This window comes from Mus caroli, unplaced genomic scaffold, assembly GCF_978045245.1.
Source record: "Mus caroli unplaced genomic scaffold, Mus_caroli_1 scaffold_2, whole genome shotgun sequence".
NCBI lineage: Eukaryota > Metazoa > Chordata > Mammalia > Rodentia > Muridae > Mus > Mus caroli.
Window position 1 is genome coordinate 28,184,562 of NW_028227257.1, and position 24,694 is coordinate 28,209,255.

The following is a 24,694-nucleotide window of genomic DNA, read 5'->3' on the forward strand; positions in this document are numbered from 1 at the left end:
TTCAAGGTTAAACTGTTACCATCCTACAATCTGCTAAGTTGGTGACCAGCAATTATTCCACCAGAACTTATTGAGTGTTCAGTGAGGTTCCCATCAGCTGATTACTTGCTTTGTTTTTCTCCTCTTCTTCCTATACCTGACTCAGAGCCACATTCACTGTGCAGGAAGCCACTACTAATGAATGAGTGAATGAATGAATGAGTGAATGGATGAAATAACACATGGATCAGACAATGAGGATCTCACAGGGAATGGTCTATGCAAGAGCCCCTTTCAGTCTTTTTGTTCCATAGAGTCATACTATAAGAATGAAGAGCAGGAAGTAGCTCTGCCAGGGGCATCTCCAACTTCTAAGCCAGCCTCGGGCATGGCTGCAAACTCAACAGCACTGGATTGGTGTGGATACCGTCCTTTGGTATAACTGCAGATCAGTCCCACTGTAACCAACTGAAAAGGCCCACAGAGGCCATTTGGAACCTAACACATTACAGAGAAGCAGTAAGGAGAACCCTATCTGCTTTTGATGCTGGTCCGATTCATAGTCAGCCCTTCTGCCCAGCCTGACAGCTATCAAGAAGACTATAGGAGTAATTGTGGGTGCAGGGCATTAGGGCTCCCTTAGCCTGCTGAAGGTGCTGTGTTCGCATTATTATCTATTTCATCATAAAATAAACCTCTGCTAGGTAGAGATTAGTATTCCCATTTTACAGGTAAAGACAGAAACCAGAGGTTCAGTAGGACCACGCCTAATGAAAAGTACAACCTTGGCCTTGCTGTCCCAGCTTCTCAGGTGACTGAGACTGAAAGAGTGACCCTGCAGAGCATATTTAAAGTCAGTCTGGGAAACAAAACTAAACCCAGTGAGAAAGTGAATCCATGCTAAAAGGCAGAGGATGCAGCCCAGTGCCAGAGACCTTGCCTGTCATGGGTGAGGCTATAGCTTCAACCCCAGTTTTAAACAAATGTCCTAGCCTGGAAGTTTGGAGAAAGACTGACCAAGCCTCTATCTTCGCTGTCTCTCTACACATACACAGCATCACCCACAGCTCCACCTGTGGTCAAGTTCTGGTTCCAATTTAAAGCTGACTTTCTTGCCATTCAGGCATGAGATGTACCCAGAACCTATAGCTTCCAGTTAGTCCATTCCACATGTTCTCCCAAATATCCAGGGCATTCCACACAATACTCATGGCTTCCAGACTAACACACACACACACACACACACACACACACACACACACACACACACACACTCCACCACTACCACCACCACCACCACCACCACCACCACCACCAGAACAACTACATTACTCCAGGATAACACACACACACATATCACCATCATCATCATCATCATCATCACCACCACCATCATCATCACCTATGGCGTCCAGGGCAGTCTACTCCTTGAATAGCCCAGCTTAAGTGCACATTATGCGTTTCAGATTTCCAAACCCACACAATCCCTATTTCACCAGTCTTATTCCAGGTCAGTTTGCACTTACTGGCTATTTGCTACCTTGCTGGAAGGAGGTTCTGGGCATCACAGACAGACTGGTAGGGTGTGTTTTAAAAGTTTGCATATCTCTCTTCTGGGAAAGCACAGGCAAGGGAGTCACTGAGCAGATTCTGTCAGCGAGGGCAGGTGACTGCAAATGTTTGCACTGAAATAGTGTCAGGTCACCTGTTAAAGGTAGAAGGATATATCCTAAAGAATGATGGGGGGGGTGCTGGTTGGCAGTGCTGTGTATCTCTAATTTCAACATTTGGAAGGCAGACAAGTGGATCTCTGAGTCTGAGGCCACTCTGATCTGCAGAGTGAGTTCCAGGATAGTCAGGGATCTACAGAGAAACCTACACACACACACACACACACACACACACACACACACACACACACACACACGTAGGGTGGGCTCTGTGGCTGCCTGTGAAGAGCACCAGCTAGGAGCACTATACAAAAGTCACAGTCAGGCTTACAAAATAGAAGGGACCTAGTATAGAGTCTGAAGGGCAAAATTTCCAGCCCCTCCTCCTAACTCAGAAGACATAACAAACATTGACATCATTGGAGTGACAAATCCCAATGTCACTTTATGTAATTCCCTCAGCCACTTTGGGAAGTGGAAGCCACCAGCGTGGGTAATGTCCTTCCCAAAATGGCAATGAACTCCACACCAACTATGGGATTCGAGGGGAGAGGAGGAGGGGAAATGGGGGATGGAGGAGAGAGAGTTATAGCATCAGTTGTTGCAACATGTGCTGGAGAGAAACAGTGTAAGGAGGCAGACTTTATTTTCACAGTTTGGGGGTCTTGTATTCAGTGGGGCGTGCCTACCCAGAGATGCCGTACTTGGAGTTAATAATGGTCACCAGGGTGACCTATCCATCCTAAGGTATTGCTAGCTGTGGGGCACAGTCATCCTGAAGTGCCACCTGCAGCGGGGTGTGCCTGCTCTGAGACTCTCCCAACAGTAGAACAGTCCATCCTGAGGTTAGCCACACATACTCCAGCTTTTTGCATTTGATATCTCTCCTGGTCAGCAATGTCACCCTGGGGGCTACAGGAGGCCAAGGAATTTACAAGTTAACAAGTTGGAGCCACATTTTAGAATTTATTTCAACAAATTTGCTAGCTTTCACCCAGTTCTCAAACCTGAGCCCCACCACTCTCCCCGTCCCCATTTCAATATCACTTCCTGAGCAGCTCTGGCAGGAGACTCCCAGGCTCCCTTTTAGCACCGTAGCCTAACACACACACACACACACGCACACGCACACGCACACGCACACGCACACACACACACCTCTTCAATCTGGAAGCCTTGAGTGCAGAGCTCTAGATGGGAAGGAAGTCTAGAGATGTTGGTGATCAGACTTGAGCTAGATGAGGAAGAGGCAAGCAGTCAGAAGCTGCAGAGACCTAGAGAGAAAGGGTTCTATCCTAGGCCCCATCTGTTTTGGGAGCCTGATGGCGACTTTTGTATAATGCTTCCAGCTGGTACTCTTCAAAGGCAACCAGAGAGCCCACCCCTCAGGAGGATAGAGAGATACTGTGTATTTCAGAGAAGCAACACACAGACCACTCAGCCTTAGACTGCAGAAGCTGAGCAGGAAAGGATCTGTCCGCGGTGCTGGGTCTGCCTCCAACAGTGTTATAGGGCAGATGGAGATGACCCTGAAGCCAAAAAAGCCCTGCTGTGCTCAGCAAAGAACCCTCTGTCTATTTTGTTTCCCCTTGTGAGGTTCATGCAACTCCCTTGCATTCTCCTTACTACTTAGTTTCTTTGGGGCTATGGATTGTAGCATGATTGTCCTGTATTTTATGGCTAATGTCCACTTATAAGTGAGTACATACCATGCGTGTATTTCTGGGTCTAGGTTACCTCATTCAAGATGACATTTTCTATTTCCATCCATTTGCCTGCACATTTCATGATGTCCTTGTTTTTAAATAGCTAAATAATATTCCATTGTGTAGATTTACCACATTACCTTGATCCATTCTTCAGTTGAGGGACATTTAGTTTGTTTCCAGTTTCCAGCTATTACAAATAAAGTTGCTATGAACATAGTTGAGCATGTGTCTTTGTGGTATAATGGAGCATCTTTGGGGGATATACCCAGGGGTGGTATAGCTGGGTCTTGGGGCAGGACTACTCACAATTTTTTGTGAAACCACCAAATTGATTTTCAAAGTAGCTGTATAAGTTTGCACTTCCACTAGCCATGGAGAAAGTAGTAATTGCAGGTGGTTGGAGAGAGGAAACTGGGTGAGAAAGGGGTTGAGAAGGGGAATTGATATGGGAAACACTTGTGGGGGAGAAGGCTGGAAGTTGATGGGGGTGCATCTCTGGGACTAGCTGGAGACCTGGGATGAGGGAGGCTGTAGGGAGTCTATGGGTGTGACCCTAGCTGAGGTTTCTACCAGGAGGGCATATGGTGACTAAAATGGCTGCCTCCTGTAGCCAGGTGGGACTTCCAGTAGAGGAAGAGAGACACCTACAACAATTTCAACCTAAAATTTGTTTTGCTTACAAGATGTGCAGGGGTAAAGATGGAGCAAAGAGTAAGGGGATGGCCAACCAATGACTGCCCCAACTTGAGACCCATGCCAATGTAGAAAGCCAACTGACACTATTAGTGACATTGTGCTATGCTGTAGACAAGATCCTAGCATAACTGTCTCCTGAGAGACTTCATCCAGTAGTGGATGGAAACAGATGCAGAGACCCACAGTAAATATCAGGCAGAGCTTGGGAAGTGTTGTGGAAGACTAGGGGATAGAAGTGAATTAACCAGAGGGATCATGGACACCACAAGAAGACCTATAGAGTCAACTAACCCGGGACCATGGGTGCTCACAGAGATTGAACCACCAACCATGGAACATGGACCTAGGCCCCCTACATATATGTAGCAGGTGTGCAGCATGGTCTCCGTGTGGGTCCCTGTCAGGAGCCATCTAGGTGAGGCTAAGGCTAGAGGATGACTTTCTTGGAGATGGCCTACTGTTTTTGCATGGACTGCAGTGGGTGGGCTCTAGGAGGAAAAGTCTGAAAGACTTCATCTCAGGAATTGATTCTTGCAGCTGATATGCCTTTCCTGTCATTATTAAGCTAATATAATAACTCCTGGGCAGAAACTCACCCTATTTGGGCAGATTTTCTGCAGATCAACGAAGATGTACTGTCTTGTAGTGGTGCTATATAGACAAATAGATGATTTCTTGGTTCCTAATATGATTCGATAAAAACTAATAAAAACTAAGTTTATACTAATATTTATTGAACCATTTATAGAAAGACTGTAATTAGCACTCTAATTCTTCACAAGTCATGGACTAATTGCTCTAAGACAGAAAGCAGACACATTTATGATTAAGAAATAGAAAACACCAGGCTATTAAATTATTTACTAAAGGTCATAAAAGAAAAGAAATGATTTATTGTAGGCGCAAGAATAGAAGATAACATGTTCACCGAGTTTACCTACATACAACTTCAGTGCTAACTTAGACATAAGAATTGTAGTTTTAAACTTTAAATGAACCTGTGGAGCTAGTGACATAATGAATGTTTAGTTAGATAACAACTCTGAATGGAAACACATGTAAGCATCTCTATTGTAACTTATTTGGATTTATGTTTGAACTTGTGAATTTTCAAAAAAAGGTGCTTAGAATGCCATGTGATGTATCCTGTTTAAAAAAAAAAGTAGAAGTGCTAGGAACAATGATAATGAGAAGAGAGCAGCAATAACAGCCAGAAGGAGAACAGAAGAGAAGCAGAGTAGAAGAAAACAGAAACAGAAGAGACAGCAGCACATAGCAGAACATAACAGGGCTGAGGAGACAGGAGAGGCAGATAGGACACAGAGAGACCGCAGAATACAGCAGAGCAGAAAGCAGCAGGCAGACTTGTCTTACAATGGGATAGGGTTTTTCTTAACAGCAAGTTTTTTTTTTTCTCATTGACAAGGACAGGACTTTTTCTTACTCAATAAAAGGGTAGAACTTTTGTCTTTCTCTAGCAATAAAGGTTGGAGCTTATTTTATCACCCAGAATGAGTGAGTTGTTTTTGCAGTGGGGCTTGCTCAATGAAATGTGCTCATGGAAAGCTTTTAATCCACCCACCAAATACACACACACACACACACACACACACACACACACACACACACACAGAGTATAGGTGTGTGTATATAAGTTGATGAGACAAATGGCTGATCTCAAACATGAATGCATGTATATATGTTTATGAATGTGTGTGAATGTATGTATGTCTGTGCCTATTCGCATGTGTAAAAGTGCTTCATTCTGCGAGTATGACTCTCTTTTCCTGGTTCACTAACAGTTCATTGCTCCAAGCCTGCCTCTCACTCTGGCCAGTGCAAGGTGAGGCTTCTGGGCAAGAGAGAAAGAGTCCTAGCAATTCATCCATTACCTAATCCTCCACTGTTAAGCATCCGGTATTAATTCACCCCGAGGCCTGTAGCTTCTGGCCTCAGAGTAACTTAGAGTTAAGATAGGAAAACCTTATTAATACTAAGCAACATTTACTCTCGAAAAACCAAGTTTTGCCCACCCCCAATGATTTCCTCCATCAGCTGCCTTCCAGGGAGAGCCACCAGTGCCTGGGGCAGGTCCTTGGCAGGTCCCATACAAGTGAGGCAGGGTCTGTCCATGACTCTGTTGCATCCCTTTGGATTCCTTTCCCCTAACTGGGCTGCCTTGTCTGGTCTCAGTGGGAGAAAATGCACCTAGTCCTGCTGCAACTTGATATGCCAGTGTGGCTTGGCACCCATGTGGAGGTGTTCTCTTCACAGAGGGGAAGGAAGAATGGGGGTAGGAGGATTGAGGATGGTGGGACGTGGAGGAGAGGAGAGAGGGCTGCAGTCAGAATGTTAGGTGAATTCATAAATTACAGAAAAAATTTAAATGGAAGAAATAGTATTGTAATCATTGATATGTATAAAAATTCAACCTCTAGTTCTTGTGCATTCAAATATTGTTAAAGAATGTTATTATTACTTAAAGAATGTTATTATTACAATGATATTTATCATCTAAAATATCACTTTTTCTTCATCTCTATCAGTCAGCAAGGCTAACTACTGTACTGTACCCTCACTAACCTATACCCAGTGCCTCTCATAGAGAGCAACCTTATACCAACTCTGTGAAGCCTCACTCACAAGATGAAATACATTGTGGGTGGGGTTTCCTCACAGCCAACACAGGGGCAACAAGACAAACAGCATAGGGTCTGGGACCCAGCTTGTCTGTTCTCTTCCCTCTCTCATTTCCAGCTGGATAACCTCACTGCCTCATTACTCCCAGTACAGACAACACAGGCCCAGTCTCCCTATGTGGAAATGAGAAGGTATGTTACATCAGGAAAACATCAAGCTAACCCTACAAGTCAGCACTGGGGCACACTGGCACTAGAACTCTGGGGTTCCAGCACTCATGTGTGGAGGACAGGTAATTTTCTAGCTCCCTCACCCCCACCTTGCTGGCTCTAACAAGAACACCCTTTGGCTTACATGGTGGCAGCAGTGATGTCTGTACTACGTACCTCTCTTATTTGTGAGTCATGAAATTAGCACAGGTGCCTGTGTGGCCAGCCCCCAATAAAACACTGAACTCTGGGTCTGTCACATATTCCTAGTAGACAGCACAGCATGGAAGCCCTCACAGCTTTTGGCCAAGTCCACACCTATTTGGTTTCATGGACTGAGAACTCTGGGAGCATCTTGACTCTGATTGCTAAAGGGAGGAAGGGCTCTTTGTCAATTTGGTAAACATGGTCTTATAACTTGTTGAAAGAGGGTCCTTTGAAACTGGAGTTCTCAGTACCCTTAATTTGGAAATATCTGTCTGAGTTTCTAGGTTAAAGGATATCCACTAAATTTAAACTATAGGACCTTTCTTGTGAGCACTATTTGTCAAAACCTCACCAAAGCACAGACATCTGTGAATTGATCCATTTGTTGAGTGATCTGAGAAGAGAGGGTTTGTTCTGTACATGAAGAGTGTGGCTCTTTGCTAAAGAAGGTTTCATTGTGAGACACATACATTCCTTTCTTTAGTGCGAGGTTTCTGTTGCTTCTCTATGGTGTGTCTTCCTGAGGGCTCTCCATAGTACATACATATCTTGACTCCTCTTTCTTCAACACATCTCACGTGAATGTCTGCGGCCTGGACATCTGTGACCACTGTCCTTGTAGAAGGTCATCACTTCTGAGCATGGTCAGATACTCCTGTGTCTGGCACATGGGGCAGTTGAGGAACGACTGTGGATTTGCATTGCTGCCTGATAAAAGGTGGGAAGCAGAGAGAGCTACAGGGAAACTAAGGAGATGAGAGGCAGACACACATCTTCATGTCTGTAAATGCTGCTGCCTCTACATTCAGCTACCAGAGGCATGCACGTTCCACTTTAGAAATGTTAAGTGGTATCTTTGTATAATAGAGGTGATATGAAGCAAGTTAGCTGACGGGTACAGAAGGTGGGAATCCCTTATTGATCATTTTCTCTCACAGTTCAGGAGATAGAGTCTTCCACATCAGAGAAACAAGCAAGGAGAGATGAGGTCCCGATATCTTACCCAAGAGGACCTGATGCTAATGACCTGATGCCGTGGTTTGGGTTGAAGGTAAGGCATCCCCCACAAGCTGTGTTTGAACATTTGGTCTCCAGTTGATAGCACTCTCTTGGGAGGTTGTGGGGCCTATAGGCGTTTGGAGCCTTGCTGAAGGTAGTGGGTCACTGTGGAGGGGGGGGGTTGGATTCTGAGTTCATATCTAGCCTAGGAAGGGCTATCTGTCTTGTAGGCCACTGTCATATAAGGATCGTCACCACATACCAGCTTCTCCAGCAGCCATGCCTTCCTGGTTGTGGAAGACTCTATATCTGAGCAAAAGTAGCACCCCCATTGCCTCTATCAAATATTTTATCACAGTAATAAAAAAGTATTTAATGTGTCTAGGTCCCTCGTAAGAGACCCATCACAAGAAGTGTCTATAGCCATGCAGTTGTCCCTTTGGGGGACATTCAAGAGCCAGACTATCTCAAGGGTGTCTTAGGATGAAGTGAGAAGGCGTCCATTAATCAAAGTGACAATCCCTTGGCACAGGGAGGCATGCCCTGCACCCTGAGTATAAGGTCACTTGTATGCAGTCTCTTTGATGCCCAGCCATGGCTGAAGAGCACTCTGCCTCTCCCTTTAAAGGTACTAATGTTTTGATTATAGAATTGATAACTATTATTAAGTATGGTGATGCATCCACATTTTTTTTACTGCACGCATTGAATCTTTTCATAATGATGCCGATTTGACCCTTCTGAAATATTCATATTTTTTGTTTGACTTGTACTACATTGCTGGGTCTTCTTGGTTCCCACGGGGCTTCCATTGAATCTGTAAAGGTGATGGCACTCACGCAAATCTGTAGCAGTGTGGCTTCCAGGAGTTGTATGCCTTGCTCCAGACCCATGCCCCTCAAGTGCTGATGTCACAATCATGAGTGCTCACTGTGTTTCCAGTGGTAATAACTTCTAAGTCTTGATACCATATTGGCTTAGGTCACAGAGAAAATCAAAATTGTACTCTGTGTAGAGAGAAAGCCCCAAATAAAAGAGCCCTAAATAAAGGGCAAAATCTAATACTCTAGTGTCAGCTCCTTGCTGCTTGAAGCCTGACAGTGTTTGTGATGCAGTTTACAAATATGTAGGACTGATCCAAATAGCCCTGGGTGCCTTACCCAATGGTCAGTTTCAGAAAAGGAAGCCAACCGTGTCAAAAACCATAGTTGTCTGTCTTCCTAACTACTCAAATAAGAGACCAAACAAACTTCCCAGGAGACAAGGACAGATATTTCCTAATGACTATAAAATGGACCCCATTCACTCTTAGGCAAAATAGTCTCTCTCAGGATTCACCTGCTGTGTGTCTGCCTGAAGTGCCTATCAGTCATTAAAACTTCCAATCAATCTTGGCATGGAAATATTTTATCGTGCTCCTTGAGCTCCTTCATCTCACAATGACAACTTTACTTACTGGTATGTCCTCAGACCTTATGTAAGGACTTTCTACTTTGAGATTCCACCTGATGTCCATCAGTGGACCTAATATGACTTCTCTCAGGCAGAGCACATCTAATGATAAGCAGCTCTAGTTTGTGGGGCATGGTGTTGGAACATGTGTCCTTCCAAATTTATGTTGAAGCAATGATAATATTTGGGGCCTTTGGAGATGTCAACCCAGAGGGTTCACCATAATGACAGAATGTGTCACCTATAGAAAAGGGCTTGACACCAAACCCCAACTCTATTGCTAATGCTATGTTGTGATTGCAGACAGGAGCCTGGCATGGCTGTCCTCTGAGGGGCTCAACCAGCACCTGACTGCGACAGATGCAGATACTTACAGGCAAACATTGGATTGAGCTCAGTGACCCTGATGGAAGAGTTAGGCGAAGGACTAAAGGTGCTGAAGGGGATTGCAACCCCATAGGAAGAATAATAGTATCAACTAACTACACCCATCAGTGCTCCCAGGGACTAAATCACCAACCAAAGAGCATACATAGGCTGATCCGTGGCCTCTCGTACATATGTACTAGAGGACTGCCTTGTCTGGCCTCAGTGGGAGAGGATGTGCCTAATTCTGCAGAGATTTGATGCTCCAGGGAAGGGGTACAAAGTGGGGATGAGGTGGGGATGGGTGTGTAAGTGAGGGAGGTAGAGAGTAGGGGCCACCTCTCGGAGGCAAAGGGACGGGATGGGCTGAAGAACTCTTGGAGGGGGGGGGTCCAGAAAGGGAGACAACATTAGGAATGTAAAACAACAACAACAACAACAAGGTCCCCAAACTATATGAACTGTTTGGCTGTGGGTGCCTGTATCTGTCTGTATGAGTCAGATGCTGGGTGGAGCCTCTCAGAGGACACCATGCTCCTGTCTGCCAACATAACAGAGTATCATTAAAGTGTTAGGGATTGGTACGTGCCCTTGGGATGGGTCTCAAGATGGGCTGGTTGTTGGTTGGTCTTCATGTGGGTCCCAAACAGCTGGAATGGGGGCTATCCCAAAAGCTGTTGGCTGTACGTGGGATATGTTATTTTATCTGGGCTGCCTTGTCAGGCCTCAACAGGAGAGGAAGGGTCTAGCCTTGCAGAGACTTGAAGTGCCAGGGTGGGGGGAATACCTAGGGGAACCCCACCCACTCTGAGGAGAAGGGGAGGGGAGTTGGGGAAAGGATTGTGGAAGAGGGTGACTAGGAGGGGGTTAGTGAGTAGGATGTGAAATGAATAAATAAAAACAAAATTAAATTTAAAAAAAGTTTAGGAAATCCTTGGGGGCCAGAGGGAAAGGGAACTCTATTCTATTGTCAGCAGGACTTGGTAGGCTGACTTGTATATTTACAATGTATATAAGATGTACTCTTAGAAGTCACACAGTGTCTTCTATTTTCACATGGTTCAGTTGTTCTCTAAATTAGATATAAAGGATTTGGGTAAGAATAAAGTGAAGCAGAAGGGTGCTTTGCAGGCTTTTCTCTCATAGTAATGATCCTGAAAACATCAGAAGGAAAAATATGTTCATAGCAGTTCCTTGCCCAAAAAACATTAGTATTTTCCCCCTTGACATATTTAAGTAGTTCCTTTAATATATCAAAGAAAATATTCTCTCTTTTCTACCAAATTTCAACAGCACTGTTAGCTTAAAGGAAAAAAAAAGAAGGAAGGAAGGAAGGAAGGAAAAAAGGAAGGAAGGAAGGAAGGAAGGAAAGAAGGAAAGAAGGAAGGAATGTAGGAAGGAAGAAAGGAAAGCTAACTGATCAAACTGCTTGTCTGGGGGTTGCTGAGATGGCTTCACTTACCAGTCCAGCCTCATGACCTAAGTCTGATTCCCTGAGACCCATGTTGTGGAAAGAGAAAAGTGACTCCTTTAAGTTGTTCTCTGATATTTACATGTATGTATACCATGCAGTATACACACAGAGAGATACATAATTGTAATTTTAGAAACTAAAAGTATGTATCTGGTCTATCTTATCATATAAGCTCATTATAAAGATCAAAAGATAATACACAGGCCCCGGAGAGACAGTCCTGAGATTAAGAGCACTTGTTCTTGCAGAGGGCCTGGGTTCAGTAGCAGCATCCCCAGTATAGGGCGCTCACAATACCTGACCTCAAGCTGTACTACAGAGCAATTGTGATAAAAACTGCATGGTACTGGTACAGCGATGGGTAGACCAATGAATAGAATTGAAGACCCAGAAATGAACCCACACACCTATGGTCACTTGATCTTTGACAAGCGAGATAAAACCATCCAGGGGAAAAAGACAGCATTTTCAACAAATGGTGCTGGCTCAACTGGTGGTTATCATATAGAAGAATGCGAATTGGTCTATTCCTATCTCTTTGTACTAAGGGCAAATCTAAGTGGATCAAGGAACTCCACATAAAACCAGAGACATTAAAACTTATAGAGGAGAAATTGGGAAAAAGCCTTGAAGATATGGGCACAGGGGAAAAATTCCTGAATAGAACAGCAATGGCTTGTGCTGTAAGATCGAGAATCGACAAATGGGACCTCATAAAATTGCAAAGCTTCTGTAAGGCAAAAGACACCATCAATAAGACAAAAAGGCCACCAACAGATTGGGAAAGGATCTTTACCTATCCTAAATCAGATATGGGACTAATATTCAATATATATAAAGAACTCAAGAAGCTGGACTCCAGAAAATCAAATAACCCCATTACAAAATGGGGCTCAAAGCTAAACAAAGAATTCTCACCTGAGGAATACCAAATGGCTGAGAAGCACCTGAAAAAATGTTCAGCATCCTTAATCATCAGGGAAATGCAAATCAAAACAACCCTGAGATTCCACCTCACACCAGTCAGAGTGGCTAAGATAAAATATTCAGGTGACAGCAGATGATGGCGAGGATGTGGAGAAAGAGGAACACTCCTCCATTGTTGGTGGGATTGCAAGCTTGTATGACCACTCTGGAAATCAGTCTGGTGGTTCCTGAAAAAATTGGACATAGTACTACCAGAGGATCCTGCAATACCTCTCCTGGGCATATATCCAGAAGATATTCCAACTGGTAAGAAGGACACATACTCCACTATGTTCATAGCAGCCTTATTTATAATAGCCAGAAGCTGGAAAGAACCCAGATGTCCCGCAACAGAGAAATGGACACAGAAAATGTGGTACATTTACACAATGGAGTATTACTCAGCTATTAAAAAGAATGAATTTATGAAATTCCTAGGCAAATGGATGGACGTGGAGGGTATCATCCTGAGTGAGGTAACCCAATCACAACAGAACTTACATGATATGTACTCACTGATAAGTGAATATTAGCCCAGAAATTTAGAATACCCAAGATACAAGATACAATTTGCTATACACATGAAACTCAAGAAGAACGAAGACCAAAGTGTGGACACTTTGCCCCTTCTTAGAATTGGAACCCATGGAAGGAGTTACAGAGACAAAGTTTGGAGCTGAGAAGAAAGGATGAACCATCTAGAGACTACCATACCTGGGAATCCATCCCATAATCAGCCTCCTAACGCTGACACCATTGCATACACTAGCAAGATTTTGCTGAAAGGACCCAGATATAGCTGTCTCTTGTGAGGCTATGCTGGGGCTTAGCAAACACAGAAGTGGATGCTCACAGTCAGCTATTGGATGGATCACAAGGCCCCCAATGGAGGAGCTAGAGAAAATACCCAAGGAGCTAAAGGGATCTGCAACCCTATAGGTGGGACAACAATATGAACTAACCTGTACTCCCTCCCCCCACCCCCGAGCTCCTGTCTCTAGCTGCATATGTATCAGAAGATGACCTAGTCGGCCATCATTGGAAAGAGAGGCCCATTGGTCTTGCAAACTTTATCTGCTTCAGTACAGGGGAATGTCAGGGCCAAGAAGTGGGAGTGGGTGGGTAGGGGAGTGGGGGGGAGGGTATGGGGGAATTTTGGAATAGCACTGGAGATTTAAATGAAGAAAATACCTAATTAAAAATAAACCCAGGATAGCGAAAACTATTCTTAAAAATAAAGGAATTTCTAGGGAAGTCACCATCCTTGACCTCAAGCTGTACTACAGAGCAATAGTGATAAAACCTGCATGGTATTGGTACAGTGACAGTAACCAGCTCTAGTTTTGGGGCTTGATGTTGGAACATGTGGCTCACAAAAATCTATGTTGAATCTTCAGTCTGATTTGAGGCCTTTGTGGTAGCAACCCAGGTGTTCACAATCATGCCAGAATGTGTCCCCTTTAGAATAGGGCCTGACACCAAATCCCAAATCTATTGGTGATGCCCTGTTGAGCTTGCAGACATGGGTCTTACCTGGCTATCCTCTATGGGGCTCAGCCATCATCTGACTGACATAGATGGAGATACTTACAGGCGGAAAACATTGGACTGAGCTAGAGGACATCAATGGAAGAGTTACGGGAAGGAATGAAGGAGCTGAAAGGGATTGTAACCTTATTTATATGAAAAGAAAAATAAATGAAAGAGAGTTTCATTTCCCAGGACCATGTGAGAATACACAACAAAATACCATGTTAGAGCAAGATAGAAGGTCTTATATACCCTTAGCATCCTGGCACTCAATACACATCAAACATCCTGAATATCCTGTTCTTAACTTCCAATCTCCAAAACTACAAGAAATGAATTTGTTGTTTATATATTTCCCAGTCGAAGGCAATTTGTTGTAGAAGAGGATGAGATTTTGACATTTGAAGATTCTCTATCTCCCATGCCTACAGCTTTTGCTGTCTGTAGGACTCTAGGCTGATGTTCTTCTTTTTTGATCATCACAAAGATGTCTGCCTTCTGTCTCTTGGGCTTCAAGGTCTCTGATGAGAAATCTAATAAGAGTATTTTGGGGAACCTATGACGAAACTCCCTTCCTCTAAGTCCCACATACTTTAGTAACTTGCCCTAGGGTGTTTGAAAAAGAATATTTTGTGACAGGACAACAACAGTGAGGGGCTTAGTTTGGACAGCAAGTATATAGAGAGGAATGACTACTTTTAGATATGTTAAGGTCTGTAACAGACAGTTGTTAGCACAGATTTTGGGTCCTACTCCCAAAGGACATAGGAGCATGCTCTGAGTTCACTTTCTTACTGGTAAATATCAGTCTATTGTGGATGGGCCTGGTGCTGTTTGTATTTTGATGCTAATTCTGGTCTCCTGGGAGAGGCTGTGGTCAAGGAGTGAGTCACATACCCAGGTGACTTCTTGTGAACCAATCACTGGGCAAGTAGGAGGGACTTCCCAGTTGGACAGAGAAAGAGAGGAAGCAGGAGAGAATTAGGCTTTTTGGAAGGTTTTAGCATGAGGACAAGATGTAATGACTAGTTTCCCCATTTCAATGGCAGATCCGGCCTGTGGGAACTTAGCAATCTGGGTGGAGACATTTCAGGAGCTCTGGGTCAGAGAGTCTCCATGTGATAAAAACAGGTTGGCCATTGCTTGCCAGTGACTGACCAGCCAGGCACCATGGTGCAGAGAATTGACTGTGCCTGGCAGTTGTGTGGAAACTTTTTGGTTCTTTTTAAAATATTTCCTGCAACCAGAGTCTATACCCATTGAAGCATAAAGGTTTGGGGGCCTATATTATCATTATTCCTATTACTGTTTCTATTACCTTTAAAGTTGAGACAGTTCTTGTTGTGGTTTGAATTAAAAAAAAATCCCTGATAGACACTTGTGTCAGAACTCATGGTCTCTAGCTGGTAATACTGTGAAGGGAAGCTGGAATCTAGCGTTAGAAGGTGGGCTCTAGCTCTAGGAAGAAGTTTTCTGACCTGGCACTGGACATGGGGTGGCCAGCAGTATTGTGTGAACAGCCACATGTTACCACTCTACATCATGCTTTCCCTGTTCCCTCAAAGTGTGAGACAAAATGAACCATTCTGTTGCTTCTGCTTGGGCACTTGGTAGCAGTGACTGCAGAGTAGCTAATACAGTCTTCTGGGACAGGGTGTGGCCATCCCTCATTGGTCCATGTTTTGCTCTGACCTCACAATGAACCACTGTGATAAATGACAGACACCTGTCCATATAATGTGCTGCCCAAGGCTGGGTTTTGTCCTTTTGGTGTGGAGCGTGGTTGGTGGTGGTTTGGGAGACTTGGACTGTGGTGATATTTTTGGACTTGGATACTGGTAACGTTTTGGACTCGGATTCTGGCAAAGGTTTGGACTCGGATATTGGTAACGTTTTTGGACTCGGATTCTGGAGAAGGTTTGGACTCGGATATTGGTAATATTTTGGACTCGGATTCTGGCAAAGGTTTGGACTCGGATATTGGTAACGTTTTTGGACTCGGATTCTGGAGAAGGTTTGGACTCGGATATTGGTAATATTTTGGACTCGGATTCTGGCAAAGGTTTGGACTCGGATATTGGTAACGTTTTTGGACTCGGATTCTGGAGAAGGTTTGGACTCGGATATTGGTAACGTTTTTGGACTCGGATTCTGGAGAAGGTTTGGATTCGGATATTGGTAATGTTTTGGACTCGGATTCTGGCAAAGGTTTGGACTCGGATATTGGTAACGTTTTTGGACTCGGATTCTGGAGAAGGTTTGGACTCGGATATTGGTAACGTTTTTGGACTCGGATTCTGGAGAAGGTTTGGACTCGGATATTGGTAACGTTTTTGGACTCGGATTCTGGAGAAGGTTTGGACTCGGATATTGGTGAATCTGCTTGGACTTTGACACGGTGAGCCCTTTTCTCACTTTACTGCTTGAGGTTTGCAGGTACTGGTTTTAGTTTTCCTTTTTTCTTTTTCTTTTTCTTTTAGTTTCTCTTTGATTTTAGATTTTATTTTTTTACATAGTTTAAATTATCATCATTAATTATCTTCAATTTGTCTTTTTCTGCCTACTCATTTTCATTGCTGTTTATTTACTTTTTAAGGCTTTTGTTAATAAACATTAAGCATAAAGTAGGACAGTTCCCTAAAACATTTCTGAATATGCACATAATGCACTTTAATAATATTCACCTAATCTAAGAACCCGTACCCCAGTCCCTTCTTTCTTCTTTACGTTCCTAATGAATGCCTTTTACTACAGGCCCCTTCCCCTACCTATGCTTCAGCACTTGAGAGCCAGTATCTCTGGAGTGGCTTGTTAAACACTACGGGGTGATTTCCAGATCCGTGTTCTTCTTTTTAAATGACAATTCCATTCTTCAGCTGAGCATGTGATTCTTGCCCTTCCATTTCTATGCGTCGTTGTCAATCGTTGGTGGTTGTTGCAGCCCTGGCATGACTGGATGAATCCATCTTGATCAGGAAGTTTGGTCCTTTCAAGGGCTGTTGAATTCTGTGTGAGGCATTAAGCTCTCAGACTAAGGATTATTGTTTTCACGGGTGTTGACTCTGTTACTATGACTCTTGTTACTGTGTCCATGTGGCCTCAGTATCTGTGTAATACATTTTCTAAGGATGAATCTTGATTGCTCCTGCTCCTCTTTCTAGTTTAATAAATAGTTTCAGAAGTACTGGTGTGGGTTCTTTAAAGATTTGATGGAAATCACCAATGAGTTTGTCTGGTTTGGCCTTTTTTGTTTTTATTGTTGTTAAGAAATTCTTTTAAATTACTATTTAAATCTTGTTGCATTTTTGTTTGAAATTAGATTTTTGGGAATTTTACATGATATTTTGGTTGTATTTATCCTTTCCCTTAACTCCTCCCAGATCCTCCACTCGGCATTTCGTACCATCCTGGTTTAGGTCTTTTGTGTCTGGCCATCAAGTACAGTTTCTCTTGTCTTTATACTCTCAGGTATGTGGCCTTTCACTGAAGAGTAGTCTGTCCAACCTTATCCTTAAGGGACCACATCTTTAAAATTGATAGCTCTCCTGACAGCTATCAGTTTTGAAGGACTCATCAGGTAGGTGTGTGATTTCTTGTCCACCTCTCCTCTTCATGCTGAGATTTTGACTGACTTGAGCCTGAGCAGGGCACAATGCTCTGAGTTCATATGTGCAACTCCGTCCTTTACCCATAAAACACTGTAACTTTATGCCATCAACTGCCTCTGACTCATACAGTCTTCAGTTTAGATGTTTTCCCTCTTTTTAGTTTTAGTTGGTAGTTTAACGTGTATCTAGAGGTTCATCAATTTCTTCTAGACTTTTCCATTTCACTGGAACATTTTTAAGAGATTCCCTAGTGATTGTTTGGATAGCTGGATTCCATTTGTATTTATTGTATACGGCATTATCTTCTCTCTAATATTGTCAACGTGTATCTTCCTATTTCTATGAGTTATCTTGGTGAAGATTACTTGTTATTGTTATCCTTAGAATAAACAAGTCTTCGTTACCACAGTGGTTTTGAATATGCTTGGCCCAGGGATTGGCACTATTAACAGGTGTCACCTTGTTGGATGAAGTGTGCCACTGTCCAGATGGTTTGGAGCTCCTAGTTCTAACTTCTAAGAAGAGACAGTCTTCTCTTAACAGTCTTCAGATGAAGATGTAGAACTCTCATCTCCTCCTGCTTCATGCCTACCAGTATGCTGCCATATTCTTACATTGGTGATAATGGACTGGAATCCTGAACTTGTAAGGCAGCACCAAATACGTATTGTCCTTTATAAGAGTTGCCTTGGTCATGGAGGCTATTCACAGCTAAGAATTCCAAACGAAGACAGTTACTTTGGTCGTTGTATTATTTTTGTCTCCATTTCATCAATTCATATTTTGAACTTGATTCTAATTCTCTTGGATTTTGCTTGTTCTAAAATTTCTAAGACTGTGACATGCATCGTAGATCATTTGGACCACTTTTGTGTTTGTATTAGCACAGGAATTTAAGGCTATAAATGTTTCTCTTAGACCCACTTTTACTTCCCTTTTATCTTGCATCCCTAGGTGTTGTGGACACTGACCACAAACCAACTGACTTATCATTAAAAGATGAAGAGATGGCAAGCTTTTCAGGACCTCAGGTCCAACACCTTTGAAGAAGCCGCCTTAACAGAACACTATGAAATATTAACAACCCTTGGCCAAGGAACATTTGGGGAAGTAAAACTGGCGAGCCATCTCCTCACCCAGACAAAAGTTGCAATAAAAATCCTCCCCAAAAGCAGGAACAAGCCCCATGTCCAATCTGAAATCGAAATCATGAAATCCCTTGACCATCCCCATATTATCAAACTGTTACACATAATCGACACCACCAGAAACATTTTCATCGTTCTGGAGCATGCTGTGGGAGGAGAGCTGATGAGCAGAGTTGAAGAGTTTGGCTATCTAGCAGAGGTGGAGTGCCACAGGCTCTTTAAACAGATGGTGTATGCCCTCCAGTATTGTCACCAGAAAGGGATTGTCCACAGGGATTTAAAGCCAGAAAACATTTTATTGGACCACAGAGGAAATGTAAAGCTTACTGATTTTGGATTGAGCACCAAGATAATCATGGGCCAGAAGCTGGTCATGTTCTGTGGAACCCTCCCATACTGTGCCCCAGAACTGTTTGAAGATAGAGGGTACGATGGCCGGGCCACTGATGTCTGGAGCTTGGGGGTTGTGCTTTATTTCATGGCCACAGGGTGCCTCCCTTTCCATGGATATAGCTATGAAGCAATAAAGCAGAAGATCATTGCAGGAAAGTACCCTAGGAGTTTCAGCCTGTCACCAGAACTTTGGGATGTGATAGCCAAATTGCTGTCAACCCTGGAGAGAGGCCAACAGTCTATGACATTGCCAGATTTAAGTGGGTAAAACCTGACAACGAAGCTTCTCCCGCTTCTTTGGGAGAGAATATTGAAAGCCACCCGGACCCCAGTATAATGGTACTCATGGGTGTCCTGGGATACAATCCAGGAGAGATAAGAGAAAGTTTGCGGGAGAAAAAATTCGACCAGGTGATGGCTACTTATTTAATGCTCAAACAACAGTCACCCTGTGATAAGAAGACAACAAAAGACCCAGATCCAAGGCCATGTGATAGAATGTTGAAAAACACAGAGCCAGCCATAAAAACAGTTGTAAGGAGGGCATCTAGTGTGCCTACCCATTCCACGTTCAGTTTGCCCAATGAATCAGAAAGTCTTGAGAAGGGAAAGAGAACTACAATGAACCACTCTATACCACCCACCCGGAACAGCTTCAACAAGGAGACAACTCCACTCCACAGTATCCGCCCCCAGCTTGTCCAGAAGGCTCACTACAGGAGGAGCACCTGGGGGGAGACAGAGATCAGTGACACCTCAGAAGAAAGCGCTACTGGAGACTCTTTGGAATATCATTCACTGAAAATCCACACTCTCCAGACATCCATGGGTGTGTCCAAAGCCGAATCTACCTATTCAAAGAACAAGAGGTCTTCACAGTTTGTTTCTACTCATCATACCTCTGTGGAAGACGACCAGTGTGAGGGCACCTACATATCCAGAGGAGAGATCAACCCACCTCTTTCACCAGTCTCACCTCAGGAGAACCTCATGGGACAGCTCCACATAGTGACTACAGCTGGGTCAATGGATATCATGAACTCACAAGTTACATCACCTCGATTCTCCAGAAAGGAGGCCAAGGGTGAGGGTCCTGCTATACAACAGAGAGAGTCCAGACCATCCTCCCCAAATACACTCCAGGGACACCTCCATGGCAGGTGTCAGACTGCGCCCCAGGCCCCCTTTCAAAGACGGGTCTGGAGGACCCTGAGGAATGGCTTTCTAAGAGGCCTGCGAACTTTATGTTGCTGCCTGCCAATCCAAAAGAGAGTGCACCCGACCAACAACAGAGACCTGGCTGTGAATCAAAAGAGCCGTGGAGGTAGCCATGGTACCAGGTAAGTGGAGAGACTACAATGCACTTCTACCTCTAGGTTTTTTTGTTTAAAATAATGTCATTTTCTTTAAAGAAAAAAATATTTATTTACTGTATGTGCATGGAAGTTAACCGGCCAGAGTTAGTTCTGTCTTTACACCCTATCTGTCTTGGGGAATGGATTAATGTCCCCACCCTTGGCAGCAAATGCTTGCACTCACTGAACAGTTTCCTGGACTAAATGATATGCTTTGAAATTACCAGGTTACAAGAATATACATCTTAGGGGTTGGTGGTAATGTATTATCACAGCTAAATCTAATCCCACAGTATCCTTTGTGAGTAACTTTACCACATGTAGAGGGCAGAGGAAGGTGTCTTGAGCCTGGCCAGGGTGTTGGAGGAGGGTGGGTGAAGGGATCAGTGGAGCACTCGGGAAGAATCAGCCTGATGGCCCATGCCAGCACAGGGCCAGCACAGTGAAGCATAAGTCCTGAAGATTTCTACTAAGATCTCCCTTTCTTATGTCTGTTTGAAGAGCATTTAGGGGCACTGTGCTCCCTGAAAAATGATACCCGAGAGTGAAGAGCAGTCTACTGAGGATGCACACAGGTACAGGAGAGAGCCAGGGAGGAATTTCCCATGATTGGGTGCCGGGGATGTGTGTGTGGGGGGGACCCTGTCTACATCACAGTATGAAACTAAGGGCAAATTCTTCCTCTGTCTGCAGATTAACAGAGTGTGTCTGGCTTGTATGATACCCTTCTCAGGTCCTTTGCAACCTAAGGACTGAGCATGGATTGTGGGAAGGAACTCATGGTTGTCCTGACTTTGCCCTCTAGGTTGTTTCATGTTGGCTGGTGATTCCACAGTTTTGCCAGCCAAGCAAAGTACTCCATAGATCTCAGTAATTCTGGAAACAAGGTACCATGACATGCAGGTCATCATCGGGAAACCAAACCTCAGAGGAACTTCCAGGCCTGTAGAGATCATCAGCTGCCTGTCTCCAGATGTACCCATGGGACATTAGAAGAGCAAGTGGACACTGGAAGCAGAGTAGGACCCCAGAGTGTCTGATCTGATCTACTTGTGTTTGTGTCCAAGATGACTGGTGCTTACCAGTATGGAGCCAGAAACAGAGCAAGGAGAGTGCAGGGAATGTCCATCTTGTGCTCATAAGCAAGGTAGAGAGGACATGAGCCGGTGAGTCCATTGCTCATGGTGCAGCTCTTAAAACCATCCTGGCTTGCTAGACAGCTTGCTTCTAACCCACCATTACTCAGATACCCTCAAAACTCACCCTATTTGGACAGACAGGGACACACACACACAGAGTGATAAAGAAAGAAAAAGAGGGAGGAAGAGAGAGAGAGAGAGAGAGAGAGAGAGAGAGAGAGAGAGAGAGAGAGAGAGAGAGAGAGCAAAGTATTGTCATATTTTTCGTGACTCTAGTTGTCTCTCCAAATTTGTTTTGTCTTGTCTACACCCTCATCTGAAACATTAACCAGTTCATCTTCATAGGAGCCATGTGAAGCTAGATCATGTCATGGTGCACTCTACCCTACGGCATCCGAGAGCTTAAAAGGTAAAGTCCACCAACTGTGTTTTGAGTGGAGCCAAAGTGAAATATGAAGTGTTTAATAGTTGAAGCCAGAGCAGGACCTGTTTCCAAGCATGATCATGGATAAGAACCTGTTGTAAGAAAACATGTTAAGACCCTCTGGTCTGAAAGCAGGGTTTTCCTTTGGGTGGTTTATGGTCTCCTGCTACCTTCTACCACCTAAGAAAACCTAGGGAATTAAGTCATCAGATTCACACTCCTCCTTATGCCCACATGCTAGTATACCCTGCCTCTCTTACTTTCAACAGTATCTCACAAGATCCAAGCTGTTTTCTTTCTGATACTCCATAGGGATGTTGCTGCTAATGCAGCTGTGTGTCTTCAGACAAGACTAGTGTCTTTACTGCCTGAATGGTCTTTTGCTGGGGCCCCAAAGGACTCCTAGGAACACACTCAACAAGGGACAAAGTCTGAGAACAGTTTCTTCTGCATGGTGAACAGTGGAAGAGGTGCCCGCCAAGCCCTAACACAGTGGACTGAAGACGGCCACACAGGTTATGCTTCCTTGTTCATGCCATGGGGAAGGCATGATTGGCTAACACTCGGTAATCTTACCAAACCCCTGTTTTCAGGCCTCATTGATGGAAGAGTGCCCTGCTGATTGGTAGGGAAGTGGCACCGGAGACAGAGGTGGCATCAGCAGACAGGTGGACTGGGAGCAAGAAGAGAAGGAAAACATGTTCTCATCTCAGGAACACCCAGCACCTTACCATGACCCTTTGTTGTGCAAGAAGATTATAAGAGGCAACTTGGGGAACTTCCTCACTGAGGTAAAGTTCCTCTCTCTCCAGCAGACGTCAAGTGATCAGGGTAAGGTGTAGCTCAAATCCCTTCCATCCACCAACTTCACTGCTGTGTATATGGGATAAGAGCTGGTGTACTGCCCTCTCAATCACCTAGGCATGGACACAACATCCCAAGTAAAACGTCTCAAGAAACATTGTCATTTGCATGACCCAGATCCCAGACATATACAACACTGACAGGCATTGTACAGTGGAGAGGGAGATCCCTTTTATTGGATTCCTTCTAAAGCAGTGGCATCAACCAATACCTACAGAAATGAACCATGAAGATGGCTTTTAAAAAAGGTCCTGGAAGGACTATGCAGAGACTGCTCCACCCAGGGATCCATCCCATATACAACCACCAAACCCAGACACTATTGCATATGTTAGAAAGATTTTGTTGACAGGATCCTGATATAGCTATCTCTTGTGAGGTTATGCCAGTGTTTGGCAAATACAGAAGTGGATGCTCATAGTCATCTATTGGATGGAACACATGGCCCCTAATGAAGGAGCTAGAGAAAGTACCCAAGGAGCTAAAGGGGTCTGCAACCCTATAAGAGGAACAGCAATATGAACTAACCAGTACCACCCAGAGCTGTGTCTCTAGCTGCATATGTAGCAGAGGATGGACTAGTCAGCCATCAATGGGAGGATAGATCCTTGGACTTGTGAAGATCATATGCCCCAATACAGGTGTATGCCAGGGCAATGAAGCAGGAGTGGGTGGGTTGGGGAGCGGGGCCGGGAGGAGGTTATACGGGACTTTGAGGATACATTTGAAATGTAAATGAAGAAAATATCTAATAATAATTTTAAAAAAAAGGTCCTGGATACTGAAGGCTGAATGATTTCTGATTTTAGGCATTGTGTGTCCGAGTGAATATCAACCATCGAGGATATCCAGAGAGATCTGAGTGTAAGATCTGCTTAGGCAGAAGTGTCATCAAGAGTATCATATGCTGGAACCTGGACACAAATTGTGTGGTTTAAACAACTCAGAATACACAGACTATTTTGTATCTACAGTAAACTTTCTGTGTTTGAACTGTGTGTTACGGTGTCCTATTTTATATCTATATAAACGTCTAGATACTGGAACAAGCTAACACGTCTGTCTTCCAAAAGCACCAGTCTTCCAGCAGTGAGAGCACACTAATCTTCATGATGCACTGTGGTCTTCATCCTGTGCATTACACATTGGCCCTCTTCCTCCTTCATACTGCCTAGAATGCATCCTGTCAACATCTCTCCATCCTGCTAGTGTTTATCAGTAGTGGAGATTTGTGTTTTAGGCTTCAATTAGGCAACATTGGTCTCTGTTTTGTAGATTATTTTCTTAGGATAATGTCCTTCAAGTCTACTCACGTTAAGCACAATTCTCGCCTTTATTTTTTATGAGACAAGGTCTTGCTATGTCGCCTAGGCTGGATAACAACTCCTGACTCAGAATGCTAGGTACTTTGTGACAGGATGCACCTCCTGGATTTGAGAGCCCGAATACATTCTTCCTCAATAACATGTGGAGGTAGGATAGCCACCTTGTTAAAGGACTCGTTTTGGAACAATTCATATGAGTTCTAATTCCTTCTGCAGTTGTCCTATCTCAGTGTCTTCAAAATATCTTTATAATTGGGTATGGAGATGTTCACCAGGGCCCTGACTTCTGTTCACAAAACACAGTGTTTTTGTAGCCTGAAATCTGGGTAACCCACAGCTTGTATTTCTGCCCAGCCATTCATATCCTGTTGAGATGGCAGAGATTTCTTCAGGGCACAAGGCATGTTTTGCACTACCAGGTGAACTAGAGATGGAGAGGCTTCCAAGATGACAGGAGCCCTGGCTTTCTGCAACCAAGTCCCTGTTGGAAGAAACTCTAAACAAGATTGTGCCTCTTCCTGAGTAGGTGCATCCAGCATGT

At 44.0% G+C, this 24,694-nt stretch overlaps 1 long non-coding RNA gene and 1 pseudogene across 2 annotated transcripts; both read left to right on the forward strand.

The window, feature by feature from the left end:
• Nucleotides 1-18,467: 18,467 nt before the first annotated feature.
• On the forward strand, nt 18,468-21,666 carry LOC147005763 (sperm motility kinase X-like; annotated as a pseudogene). Its single transcript, XR_015044796.1, has 3 exons — nt 18,468-20,386; nt 20,903-20,976; nt 21,207-21,666. The product of XR_015044796.1 is annotated as a sperm motility kinase X-like (transcript).
• A 478-nt stretch (nt 21,667-22,144) lies between these two features.
• LOC147005764 (uncharacterized) lies at nt 22,145-23,735 on the forward strand. Its single transcript, XR_015044798.1, has 3 exons — nt 22,145-22,479; nt 22,558-22,795; nt 23,638-23,735. It is a non-coding gene; the product is annotated as an uncharacterized LOC147005764 (long non-coding RNA).
• Nucleotides 23,736-24,694: the final 959 nt, after the last annotated feature.